The following is a 14915-nucleotide window of genomic DNA, read 5'->3' on the forward strand; positions in this document are numbered from 1 at the left end:
TAATGATTGTCCCTGACATTTTCTTTTTCTCTTCTTCCTCCAAGCCAGCTTCTCACATTCTCAGTTCCTCCACCCTTTGCAACAATAATGAGAAGGGGGAAGCCGTTAACCAACTAGTAACTTTATAGTTATACACCTTTTCCTATGTAGAATAATATTTCTAAGATAAAATTATCATGTGTGAACTGGCTCCTGGAAGAACCAACTTTGGTACTTAATTTGAAGTGAGTCTTTGACCTGTGTTTTGGAAAATAGGACCTGATCCTGGAAATAGTATCTTCATGATAGTTTTTTTTTCCTTCACTGCATATGCATGTTGATTAATAATCAAATAAAATGTGTCCTGATGGTTACTGGAGTGAGTTCCTTAGAATCTTAAAGGGAATAATGGAGATGAAGAATCTGGTCAAAAGTTGGAGTAAAGCCCTTGTATGCAAATGACACCAGCATGGAGTTCATAGTAAGATGTGATGTTTGTTGGTTTCTCAAAAACATATGGTTGGCCACTGTAAATAATGGAATGCTGGATTAAATGAACATCAAGGTCATACTTCACCTAGGGTACCAGAAAACTTTGCGACAATCATGGATGGGTCACTGTACCAAGTAAATTTGGACTTCGGGGTCACCATATCCAAAAGGTTGGGAACCACTGATCTACAAGACATACATAAGAGTCCATTGTTTGTTCAGGGCCTCCTCCCTCCTTGTTATCAAGTCCCTCTTTTCCTGATCGTTTACTGCATTATCTAACTTGTACTTTGAAAAAGTCCTCAACTACTCACACATTCACTAATCCTGACTTTTCACAGGGAAAAAAATAAAAGCTTGGGAAGAAGCGTGATCTCTGTTGAGATATTCAGCGACATTGGGATCTAGAGCTGTCTTTATGGTGAAAAGGGTATGGCAATAGGTAGGTTGTGAACTACTTTTGACTCTAACAACATATTACATGGAGCAATATCAATTGTATATGTCAGCATACCCTTTGCTAGCACACCTCTAGCCTCCCTTAGGAGAGGCTAGAGCTGCAGTCCTGTTTGGTGAATTATCACTGGTAGAACCTGGAGAGGGAGGGAATTTCCTGAGAAAGCACAGTGCATAGACAATTGCAGCTGGAGAAGCTAGATTTTTCTTTTGCTCCATGTTACCAAACCTTACATACAGGAGGGTGGAAGCCAAACTGTGTGCTGTGGTTTTCCACAGGTTGTGTCCAGGTTCCCTGACCTGACTTTCATCCATTCAGAGAGACATCAGCTGTGAGTTTCCAATTTGGATTGAGACTATGGCACAGGAAGAGAAGGAGATTCCACCTTTCCCCCCAAATGCCATTTTCCAGATGTGAAATTGTCCCAAAGGATACCACTTGCCTTGCTGGGAATTCATACCTGATGTCTGACTTACTGACTGAAAGTCAGGTCAGGGAATCCAGAAATAACCCATGGACATTAGTAACATCAGTTTGAGCCTGAGTAGGAAAGTGCTACTGGGATTTTTGCATTAATGACACACCTCAGTACAAACTATAGTTAATAAACCAAGTACAAACTGTGATCTAGAATTCCAGTTTAGCACTTTAGCCACAGTTTGTTGGCAACGTAGATCCAAATGTCATACTAAATTGGAGTTTAATGAAATCATGGTGGATAAACTGTAGTTTATTGTGACATCTGTATGCATTCATTCACTCATAAAGCAATCCAGCACATAAGCAGAATTATTGTTTTGTTTTGTTTGTAAATCTGTGGAACAGCAGGTAAAATAGGCATAGCATACATCCTTTATGACCAACAGAGGAAATAATACTGTAACAGAAGGAACAGAATGTACAAAAGAATAAAGGCTTGGAAAATTGTAACTGTTTATTGTTTAACTATTTTAAAGATGAATTACCATTCATCTGTTTTAAACAGCTAAACAACCAACAAGTTACAATTTTCCAACCCTTCATTATATGAACTAGACTGAAAATTTTAGCAGATCATCATAGGTGTCAAGTTACTCAGTAGGTTTAGTGCTTGACACGTGTGATAATTAAATGGTATAAAGAGGTAAATTAGGAATTCACATATGTTACCAAGCAGTAGTTTTCAAAATAACTTTCATTCTAGTAAAGGCACATTGTCACAGACTACTCTGTCAGAGGAAAGAACGAGTAGGAGGGTTGTAACAACACATACTAATAACAGTAATTGTGAAGATAAACTGAGTTGCATAACCTCAGAGCTATTCAGAAGCTGCTGCAACTGTGTTTAATTTGGTTTTTAAAGACACTTCTATATATAAGGTTGTAGAAATCCTGATACGTGCTGGACAAGAGAGCATAGATTTAAAGCATAGATACAGAACATCCACTAAAATAAAACAGAAATTTACTTTCACTAACTTATGAAAAATAAAGTTGTGACAAAATATGTCTATTATGTGCCAAATTTGGTAACCTTGAGCTGCCTATTAGTACAATCCTTTCAATACAATTTGAAGGATGTAACTCTTCTTAGGATTGCACTGTATAAGATCTTGCTCATACTGGTGATTATTTATTAATTAAATATTTATAATTTCTATGACACCATCCTAAGTAACCTGACCAAGGTGACTTACAAAATAAAACATGATAAAAAAAACATTAAAATTATTAATTAAAATCCAACATTAAAAATTCAACCACAGCATAAAAACCATAGAACACTGAACAGCTTCACATAACAGTTTCCACTAAAAACACATTAAAATGGTGTTAAAACTTTAAGACCTTAATTAAAACAGAAACATTTTGGCCTGGTATCCAAAAGAGAACAATGTAGGTGTCAGGCAAGCCTCAAGGAGAAGGGCATTCTATAAGCAGGTTGCCACTTCTGAAAAGCCTGTCTCTGGTTGCTTCCTGCTTCATTTCTGAAGATGAGGAGACCAAGAATATGGCTTGTGAGGGAGATCTTAACTGGCAGGATGGACAATATAGGAAGTTTAAAATATTTGTACTCCACCTTTCCTACTCGCATAAGGTAGCTTGATGAATCAATTCCTGATATGAACACCTCTATGGATTAAGTACTTTTATGAGATTCTACTGAGCTTCAGTGCAGAACTACAAGTGACAAAAGGCACAGATTAGACACTTGTCAGCTTCCCTCAAGTTTTGATGGGAAATGTAGGCATCCTGGTCTCGCAGCTTCGCTCTCTGACTGCTGTCCAATGGACTTTTCAACTGTCACTTGTCCAACATTCCACCAAGCTGCCTACATTTCCCATCAAAACTTGAGAGAAGCTGACAAGTGTCCAATCTGTGCCTTTTGTCACTTGTAGTTCCGCTCTTCAGTTGAGAGTTCTGTGAATCAGGCATTGGCTTCCAGTGACCGCTAGGATGTTGGTCAAAACAGAAAATTATGGACTGTTTAGGAAAAGCATTTGTAGCCATAATTCTCCTGGCAAAGGAAGTAAGGTGGCATCAGAGGATCAATTTGGCAAGTATGACTGATCAAAGTGAGGTATAAATGGAGTATTTTCTATTGTCTTAATCATCAACCAAAAGGAAACTACAACCAAGAAATCAGAAAGAGATTGAGACTTGGAAGAGCAGCATGAAGGACACATCCTTAAGGACAAGGATGTGTCCCTGGGGTCTGAGATCATGATAATACACACTATTGTATTTTCCATGTATGGATCTGAAAGCTGGACAGTGAAAGTTGAATGCAAGAAAGTTGATTAATTTGAAATGTGGTGCAAGAAGAGAGTTTTACATATACCATGGATGGCCAAAAAGGCAAATAATAGGGTTTCAGATAAGATCAAACCTCAATCCTCCCAAGAAGCTTTAAATGACAAAATTGAGACTATCATACTTTGGTCACAGTATGAGAAGACAAGACTAACTGGAAAAGACAATAATACTAACAAAAGCGAAAGGCAGCAAGAAAAAGCAAGTGCCAAAATGAGATGGCTTGACTCAAGCTATGGCCTTTAGTTTGCAATATCTGAGCAAGGCTGTTAATTATAAAATATCATAGGGTCACCATAATTTGGAAGTGACCTGATGACACATAACAAAGACACACTCATAAATGAAGTAAATAAATAAATAATATTGCCTTTTATCAGCCTGAACAACTTGCTGTTTGTAGAGCTTCCAGTGTTCTTTCCTCTAAGCAACCAGATTCGTGGCCTTTAGCCTGCCCAATTTTCACTTGCCTGCCTGTCTTGTGGTTTCAATCCAAAATATTCAGCATAGGTCTGAAAGCCTGACAACTTTAGAGTATATACTGTATCCTGGGCCACAGCATTCTAGAGACTTCTGTGCCAGTTCCATAAAGGTGTTCAAAGATTAAGACGTTTGTGGTTTGAAAAGTTCTACTGCACTTACAGGAAACTCCTGTGCAGAGTTACTTCAGTGTATTGATGAGGCCATTGATTTCAATGAGCTTAGACTGGCGTAACTGTGCATAGGACTGCAGAGTTCACATTTAAATCTAAATGACAGCCTGAAAATAGTGACACTTTTTTAAAAAAACCCTTTAATCAATAATTATGTTAGTGCACAAAATACATAAATTGGAATCGTATAATGTAGTAGGATTCAGTATGTTCTCCAATGTAATATTCTTAAGGGCAAATAAAAATGAAGAAATGAGAGCCAAATTACATGAGATGAATTACACATGTACGACATGTGAATATGCTTACACAAGTTTCCCCGTTGCTTTCCTGTTCACTTGCACACCATAGCCACACTGCACTTGATCTGCACTCAATCCCATGCTCAGACAGGCAAGTGTTTCTTCCCCATTCCTCCCAGACAAGAGATAGTATCCCATGATGCACTTTCTCTTCACACATGCTCAAACCTTGCTCTGTATCTTTTCTGAGAGGGAGACTTGTCAGTTGGACGTATCAGGGGGAAAACCTGCTGGGTGTCCTGGGAGGAGCTAAAAATGGGGGTTTCACACCTCTGCTGGGATCTTGCCACTCAGCCCACCCAGAAGGGGGGCATCTATGCAAAAGGAGGTTGGCGATCCCCACTTCAGGAGTCACGGCAGCACTTTTTGCTGTCAGCCAGAAGCAACTATTTCCTGCCGGTTTGTCTCCAGCCATATCCAATCTCCACTATTACCTACAGGGAAAACTGTGGGGGCTATCCACGGGGATGGGGGCATTTTGCAAAACAAATCTACAACATTTTCATGAGACCTACTTCTAACTGTCCTCTAAAGACCCCCCCCCCTCAAGTTTCACAGAGATTGGACCTTGGGGAGGCATTTTGGCCCCCCCTAAAGAATGTGCCACCCCATGTGCTCCTATTGGGCCAAGCTACACATGACGAATGACACTTGAATGGCAAGTGTATTTCTCCCTGTTCACTTGACCTCCACTCAATCCACTTGCCATTCAAGTGTCATTCGTCATGTGTAGCTTGGCCCATTGTGAGAAAAAAATTGACAAGAACTGGGGAAACCCATAGATCATGCCTTTCCTGGGGCTAATTCTCCCTGAAACTTGAGAAGTCTTTATAGGACAGATAGGACTAGTTCCCCTATAAATTTGGTGGATTTTGGACCTTGGGAAGGTCATTTTAGAGGCCCCCCCCCGAAGATGCCTTCAGCCACCCCATTTTTCCTATTGTGAAGAAACACTGACAAGAAGTGGGAAAACCCATGGATCATGCCTTTCCTGAGGTTGATTCTCCCTGAAACTTGAGAGGTCTTTAGGGGACAGATAGGACTTACCCCCCCCCCTGCAAATGTGGTGGATTTTACTTGCAAAATGCCACCCCTGTCCCCCTAGATAGCTCCCCTAGTTTCCCCCACAGGGAATAATGGAGATTGAAGGTGATGGGGGCACCTTCTTTCAGGGCCTGTAAAATGCTCCCCTGAAGTCCAATCTTCGTGAAACTCATGGAGTCTTTAGAGAACAGCTAGAAGTAGGTTCCCCGCAAATTTGGTAAAATTCAGTCCTAAAAATGCCCCTCCAGACCTCCAAAACCCAAAAATCGCATTTCCCATTGGAAACAATGGCCAAATTTACCCAATTTGCTCTGTATTGCCAAGCCAGAGAATGAGTACCCGCCCACCCCATCTTTTCCAGGTTCATGTATCAGGCATGTTTCTGAAGTTTTGCTCTGATGCTTAATTGTGTTGCCAGAATCTTTCTCCCCACCTCCTCTTTATCCCGTCTGAAAATGCTGCATGGAGAGGAGGAAGAAGTTAAGAGGGAAGGAGGGTACAAGAAGGAGGAGTAGGGAGGAGGCAGTGTCAACTAGAAAATGGGGAAATTTAAAACTTGCCAAATTAAAAGCAAAACAGTTTGAGTGTAAGCCGGATCAAAGGGCATAAAGAGGGCAGAGGGAAGCAGAAGCCACTCAAAACTGATGCTCTGCAATGACAACTCACTGATTATGACTATGGACACTCATAACTGCAACTACACCAGTTACCTGACACATGCACGGACTAGGGCTACAGGACACATGTTCACCCGGGGTAAAATGGACACGGGCAGGTAGGAACAAACATGATTCTAGACACTCACATGACCTCATGTAATTTGTCTCTTCTAATTTGGCTCTGAGTTTTAAAACAATAAAATGTAACCAATACTCTTATCCTCAATTTATTACAAGTGCCAAAGAGATTAGTAGATTTTAAGAATAATGGCCTGCACCCACCAGAAATTTATGTCAGCAGAGTGAGACTTTCTTGCCACCCCCCTCCTGCTGCATCCCAAAGTACCCCCCAATGCTGTTACCAGAGCATCAGGGACCTCCAGAAAGAGAGTGTGGGAATAGGAGGTTGGCTGTGGAAGGATGAGTCAGTAAAAATCTCCAACTGCAGAAATCCTCTGCTGCATCCAACTCAATATGCATGCCAATCTTAACAGCCACCAAACTGAAAGTGATATCCTAAGCAGAATTACTCCAGTCTAAGCCCATTGAAATCAATGGGCTTAGACTAGAGTAACTCGGCATTGCACTATAAATTTCACTAAAGATGTGCAACAGCTGACATATTCTAATGAAAAGTATGCATGCTTTGGTTCTTTTCACCCACAGGTAAATAAACCATTATTTGAAAATATGTTTCTCTTATGGACCATTCCTTTATATGGTTCAAATTAAACTGACTATTTATGAGCTGCATTTGGGTTTTAAAACAATAATTTTAAAAAATTAAAAAATTCAAAGAGCCATGCAAGGAACTAACTGCTCTCGATGAGGAGTTATAGATCTACAAACTGCCAATTTACTTAGAGTAAAAAAAATGTGAAGATGGAAAAATCCATGTTTCATACCTAGAGCCTCTCTTTAAGCCACAAAGGGATTCACAGGAGCAAAACTGATAAAAAGCAATCATTTGTGGACATCTTTGGAAGTTTAGCAGCTGGCTTCCAGCCACAATGTCATATATGTAAAAGCCCATTCATTCTCAGAGGGGATCACCATCACAGCATTTCTTCATTCCTGCATGATTTACTCTGTAATAGGAAACCATTGTATCTAAGGCAAATCCATTCCACAATAATAAAATCTATGCTGTGCTGTTTTAACTTTCCTGTTTCCAAGTACCCCAGACTGAAAATGGATTGTATAAACTAATGTTTTCACAAAGAACAATGTTTACAAAGTAAGAGAAGTTCAAAAAGAGTCAACATATAGCAAAGAATTTAAATTTTGGATTCTAGGAAGTACCAGTTTCTAATTTTGATCAACCAGTAGAGCTAAAATGTACAACTGACACACTTAAAGAGGAATGGAAAGCTATGCTTTTTTATATTGTCTTGCCTATGCAAACTATGTGGGAGGACTCAGCTTAGCACATACTTCACATGTATGTGGTTTAGGAATGGAATTCAGGATAGGCCCAGGCAAATCCATCCTACAAAACTGGGAGCACCCAGCCCACTCATTTATGGTTGCTTTGGGGCTTCATTTCCCGTGTTAAGTTTTTTCTCAGTATTTATCCTGTTACTTGTTCATTTACTTAGTTTAAGATTTGAACCTGGGTCTCCCAGATCCAACCCTCTGACCACTTCAAGCAAAACAATGGAAATATTTAGGAAAGTAAATTTCAGTTTATTTTAATCAAAATATTGTATGAATATCAATATCACTGAACGGACTACAGACAGAGTCATTGGTTCTGTGCATATTTCTAGTTCTTGTTTTGTGCTTGTAGTACATTGTGGTGGAGCTTTACATAGTCTGTGGAGGCTTTTTTGAGTTAGAGTTCTGCTCTTGATAAGGTCCCTGGTTCAATCTCTGTGTCAAAGTTGCTGACTGGAAGACTGAGCTATGAATAAGGAATCTGATTCTGGAATCTGCCATGTACTCAGCAACTCAGCAAGTGGTCTAAAGTTGTCTCAGCTCACTATTTAAAATAGAGAGACTAATAATTTTACCCAGTTTATAGGATTGCTATAAAGAGCACAAGATAATGCATGTGAAGTGCTTTTCATAATCTGAAGCACTACATAAATGCTAAGTATTTAGGAAGGCTAAGCAAGATCTCTGCCAGAAACTCTGGAAAGCCGCAACCTGTCAGCATATTCAACACTGAACTAGATGGGGCTGATTAGGATGCTCAGCCAATCAGATCGAGGCAGCAGGAAATGTCTCTAGCTGCCCTTACCTGCAAAGTGCTCTCTCTCTCTCTCTCTCACACACACACACACACACACACACACACACACACACACCCCGGCCTGGAGAGATGCAGTGTGGCTGAGAGAGATGCAGGATGGGGGGGCCTGTCTGGCTGAGAGAGATGCAAAGTGGGGTCCTGCTTGGCCAAGAGAGGCAGCAGAGCAGCAGGGGGCAGCCTGAGGCAAGTTGGAACCTTTCAGGCTGCATGATATGGCAGATCAGCCAGGTGGTGATCTGTGGCAAGTTGAGACATTGTCAGGCCAAGTGACGTGGCGGATCAGCCAGGTGGCAATCTGAGACAGTTTTGGGACTCTTCTGGATTAGAGCTGCTTCAATGGCTGCAGGTTTTGACATCCCTGGCCAGGTTATACAGCAGATTGGCCGAGGGTGAGTCAGGATTTCCAAGTTACATTAGGTAACGCAGGGTCTCTTTGGCTGTTTGAGCTGACACATATGCTTTGTTTTGCAGGTATGCACATATCATGAAGCCCCATCAGAGTTCTCATTTTGGGCCACTCGATTGTCTTTGAGAGAAAAGGAGGGCTGAAGCCAGTGTTGGTGGGTCACAACGTGGCCTTTCCACTCTTGTGAGCACCAGATGGTGTGGCAAACAGGAGATGTGGGGACAGCTCCTGCCCTGTATCCACCAGGTTTTGAGAGAGAGAGCAGATGTCTCGATGTGTTGGCTATCCATTTAGGTGAAAATGACCTGGTGCAGACAAAAGGAGTTGTACTCGTAAATAGGGCATGGAAGCATTTAGACAGAATTCGATATTTATGCCCTGGACTGCTGCTGCTTTGGATGGAACTCCTTCAGAGGAGGTGTTGGAGGGATGTGAGCAAACCAGCCAGAATCTAGAAGGCCAAAAAGAATGCTGTCATGTCCATTAAAATGGCTGTTTGGGAAAATAAAGGGGCCAGCATTTCTCAACCTTTGATCAGGCAGGATATGCCACACCTGTATACAAGTGACGGGGTTCATCATTCTAAGGGGGATCTGACCTATATTTGGCTGATCTTCATCAAGGCCTGCAGGACATAATTGTCAGCAGGTGGGGCAAGGGATGATAAGTTAGGCTAACCTCTTGTTTGGCGGGAATAGGGTAGGTTGCTCTGGAAAGGTTCTGTTAACTGGCAAACACCCTGAGGCATCTTGTTGTTGGGGGTGGGTGTCCAGAACAGGCCACCACATGCCGTGCAGCTGGGTGCACTGTGAAGGAGCACTCCAGATGCTGAGCAGCATCTCTCAAATTTGGTAGCCCGCCAGGAGAGGTGGATGAAGCTGGGGACCTCTCTGCATGGGAGGGCCATGCAGGCTATGAAAAACAAGACGAGTGAAACCACCAGCCAAGTTTGGAGCCAGGCTGGACTTGCCTGGTCGGCAGACAAAGTGAAAGCCTATTGCAGCCCAACCTCAAAAAATGTATCAAAAATTATCAAAAATGTAATAGCTTTATATGTCAAAATAAAAGGTGCTAGAACTATTTCCCTTACATTTGTGTAATCTGTAAGTCATAATATAGGTAGGCTATTTGCACGTAGTTATAAAGAAATTTAAAGACATATGCAGATCTCTACAAAATGCTTCAGGTGTACAAATCCTAACCATTTAGGATTTGTACACTCTGAGATTTCCTGATAGGAAATCTCAGAGTGTACAAATCCTAAATGGATTTTTCCTGATAGGAAATCTCAGAGTAGCATCCATACAAAATAAATACAAAGGAAATGTTTGTGACATCCTGAAAATGTAATGGTAGCTGTCCCCATTTATTTGCTAATTATTTTTGTCTTGCAAAAATTTACTTTTTCCGACTTTTTTGCTTCTAAATTGAATCTGCTTAATCCTAAAATCTTGCTTTACATCACCTTTAATATATTCACTCTCAACAGACACAACACATGATTCTTAGTTGTAATAGAAAACATAATATAAAAGCAAGTAGTTTTGAGTGTAATGAATTGATAAAGTAAAGATGGTAATCTGGACCCTACCATAAGATTCAGATTAAGTATCGGTTTTCAATATAGTCGTTCATTATATTCAAGTGGCCTAAGCATCAAGGAAGAATCTCTGCATGAAAGAGAAGTTCCGGGGAGGTTTTAAATTACATAGGTCTAGATCATGGCCTGGTTTGTGTGGTCGCAAAGGCACTCTTTGATCACAGCTGCAGTCAGAGAGGAGAGGAAGCAGAGAATGTATCTGGCATTTTTCTATGTACTGTATAGATTGACAGGCAGAGAATAATAGGTGTGGCAAAGCCAAAACTAAAATTGGCTAAGGGACATACTTATTTGCTTCTGGCCCAAGTAATCTTCAATATATCCCAGTTCTGTCCCTTTTAAATCTTATGACCAGTACAAATCCCAACATTGACAAGGATTATTATGGGACAATAGCTTCTGACATACAGCTCCAAAAGTCACTCTATACCTACCATGCTTTACTTTCCTTAATAATCTTCTACTTATTTGGGTTTTTCAGTGACCTGACCCTCAGAATGATAAGGTAATTTTTTTTAAAAAAAATAGACCAAACAAAAAATGCAGATTGTTCACTAAGAATGTCCATCACACTGAAGTCTCCAAAGAGAGTTATTTCACATAGAAATACACAAAATTAGAAATACCAACATAAAGCATATTAAACAGCTTGAGAAGCACATACAGGTCATTCTACACAAGTGCTTTGAATTCCCCTCAGTTTCTGGGACATCTGGCTAAAAGCACAAACCAGTTTCAAGTCTTACAGCACGAATGCCATTTGTTTCAATGGAACTCGAATAGGGGACCTGGAAAAGTCTGCCAAAATCTCTTTCAAACTTCAAGCATCAGTCAGTTATATGTACACTCAGGAATCCTTAGATCTGTAACCCTCAACTTAGTAAGAACCCAATACAATTTACTAATTTCAGCTAATTTCCCATCATATACATTGATTATCAATATCACAAATACTAGTGTTTTATTAAGCATATGTATATTCAATCTATGAGCTAAGCTACAAGAGACAAATTACACAAGGAGGAGCACATGAAGGGAGTCACATGTTAACTGGGAAACTGAGTTTTAAAAGAGATCGGAAGGTTTTGTCAATTTCCCCTCTCTACAGAGCCAGGGAGATCACTGCTTAGAATGTTTGTTTGTTTCCTCTTGGCCACTTAGAAGGGGAGGTGAAACTGGCAGAACTTTAGGGAGGCAAAGAGGAAATTAACAAAACCTCTGAGTAGGGATCTCCCTGGCTCTGTAGAGAGGGGAAATTGACAAAGCCTTCTGATCTCTTTTAAAACTTAGCTTCCCAGCTAACATTGCGACTCCCTTCATATGCTCCTCCTCGTGCAATTCTTCTCTTGTAGCTTAGTTCTTGGTTTACAGGTATCATAATACTACAATATTTTAAATGTAAAAAAAAATTACTCAGGTAGAAGATCTTTGTAGATGTCAGCTGAATTTTCACTGCTCTTCATGTTTTCACACATGTTGGATAATGCATTATAGAAATCATTTGCAACTGGGTTTTCCTGCTTCACTCAGGAAAATCCAGTTGCAAACAATTGCTATAGTGCATTGAGAGTGCATTATCAAACAATGTGTGAAAATAACATTCTGAGATCATGAGTAGATATGTGATGGTCCGTGGGGACTTGATCCCTCCCCCAACCATTGTTCTGGCCACCCCAATGTTCACCCAATGAACATCTTACCACTCCCTGACACCCTTGGCCCCTAACATAAGCTATTGCGTTGTATGCTGGGAGTACTTAGCACTCTTGTCAACTGTCTTTTGGACTAGCCTGTTGTGTAGAGGAGTCATAGTGTTGTCCATCAAGGCACTAGCAGTCTACTTAGTCTGCCATGTGGATCAGAATAATACTCAGCCTTGGTCCTGCTTGGTTGGAGGAGTGCATGTGCTACCATTTTCGAAGCAGACACTTCAGTCGCTAGTCTTAGTCTCACATGTGGCAGCATGCTTCGTCTCTCTTTCCCTCTCAGCCTCCAGCTTGCCCCCAATCTCTGGCTCTGGGCTTCTTATCCTAATGCCATACAAGCATGTACACAGAACATTGCACTGATTTCTGACATTATACAAAACAATCTCTAGCAAAGCAAACAGAAGATAAAGATCGAGTCATGACCTTGACCCTTATGCCTATGCTTTTTTCATTCAGGCATTCTCTTCCACAATACCTTGAGAACTAAGCTAGGATGTTACATATATGCATGTAATTTTCTTCCAACTGTTTTTAAAAAAATGAAACGTAGACTCAGGAAGCAGAATTCTTGAGCAGCAAGGGAAGGAAGCATATTTCTTTCTCTGCTGACTATTTTTTATTCACCCCCTCCCATTGGTCCCGTGGGAATAAACAGTTGGGGGGTAAATTTGGTCAGAAAAACAACAAACAGGGAAAGGTTCAACTAGCCCCTTTAGGCCAGCCAGTCTTCAGTGCAGAGCATAGCCTCCTGAGATCACTTGCTATGATGTCTAGTTTGGCCCTTATTCAAAACATTTGCCTGGGGTTGGAATTAAATATGTTCATTTGAAATGAATTTCAACATGATAAATTTCTACAGAGGTATAAGTGAATCCATAGCCAATGACCTAGATTTTTGTGCAGGTGGACAAAAAGAAAGAGGCAGTATGCGTGGTGTGTGTATCATATCCTGTCTTTCATCATTTCTTGGCAGATACATTGTCCGGTAAATGAAAAAGCTTCAGCAACAACTGAAATCTGTTTCTTGTCATCTCAATTCCCACTGAAAGCAGTGAGTTATCATGTTGTCCATCAGTCATATATTTTTCACTGGGGTTGGATTGGCAAAATTTCCCTTGTGAGGCAGATGTTAAAAAATGACTTCATTCTTTGGTAGATTTGTAACCAGGTCTGTACATTTTGATATTTCTGTCTCCTTAATGTTACCCTGAAAGGGACTGTGGGAAATTATGAATTAGTTCTTTTCAAAGAATTGATGGAATACATAGGGAAGAGCTATAGCATCTATACTTATTTTCTCCTTGTGGGATTTTTCACATTCTCTTACTTAGCGAGCTTCAAATGTTATAAGATGGTTGTTTGTGTTGTGTGGGAAATAAAATCCTTCATACATGTTTAAGGTTGGATTTAAACTAAATTTTGGGTTTTTACAAAAATGTTCTTTTGCTGTTTTTCCCTATCTAGAGATCAGTTTCTTGTTCTCCCAAACCAATGTCAGCAGTGCCCATCAGTTCTGTTGTTTCAGGGGCTGATTATAGAAACCAAAATGGCCACTAAAGCAGAGCAAAACTGACTTAAGTTGGCATTCAGCTTTCTGCACAGAACTATGGCTGTATAAGAGCTTGTGGATGTGGGAAGAAAGCCTACTGTTTATGTTTTAAGTCTATGAACCTATGTACTTCCACAGCCTGTAATTTTCACATATGTAGGGCACAATCTACCCATCCGTGAGGCTCTTCCCTCACTGGTGCCCCCACCTGATAGCCTGCCATCCTGCCAACTCTCCAGGAAGGTGTCCTCCAGCCTCAGATGGGCAGGGAAGGGGGTTGCACCACCTTGTTCCGTCTCCTGCCTGGGAATAACAGCGTGATCCAGCTCCCTCTCCCTGCAAAATCCTCCTTGGCCTTCACAGGAACCTGAATTTAAAGGCCTCCCCTTGTCCCTCCTCCCTGGCTCTGCCCCCAATCTCCACCCAGTCTCCCTGACTGGCCCTGCTCCCCAGCTTATCTGATAGGACTGGGTAGACTCTGCAGTCTGGCCCCACCCACTCCATCCATTTGGTCTGCTCTCTGCCGGGCTCACCCCTGCTGCTTCTGAACCCTCCCCAGTGGCTCTCCTGGCAGCTTGGGGCCTGTGCTTGCCTGGCTTATGCTGATGGCAATCTCCTGTGGGCCTGGATGAGGTGGAGCCGTCTGGGCAACTGCAGGAGACAGGTGAGCCTGCTGAGTGGCTGCAGGCTGTTCCCCAGCTGCGACTGGCCTAAAGGTGAGGGAGGCTTGGGGGGCTGTAGAGGCTCCTGCAGCTGAGGTACTGCCAGAGGCTGCACTGCAGGGCCTAAAGGTGGTGTCTGCTGCTGCAGGGCTAGTGAGGGGGGTGGACAGAAGGGAAGCATCACCGGACACCATTGAATGGTCTTAGATGGATGTAATTGTGCTTAGGATTGCATTACAAAGTACATGTTTAACTTCCTCATTGAAATTGGTGAGACATGGCTAGACAATGCTAATAATTTTTTAATAAATTGTTGATAAATCAAATTGCTACTTTTTCTTTAAAGACTTTGCATT

The sequence above is a fragment of the Eublepharis macularius genome, chromosome 9 (genome assembly GCF_028583425.1).
Source record: "Eublepharis macularius isolate TG4126 chromosome 9, MPM_Emac_v1.0, whole genome shotgun sequence".
In the NCBI taxonomy this organism is placed as follows: domain Eukaryota; kingdom Metazoa; phylum Chordata; class Lepidosauria; order Squamata; family Eublepharidae; genus Eublepharis; species Eublepharis macularius.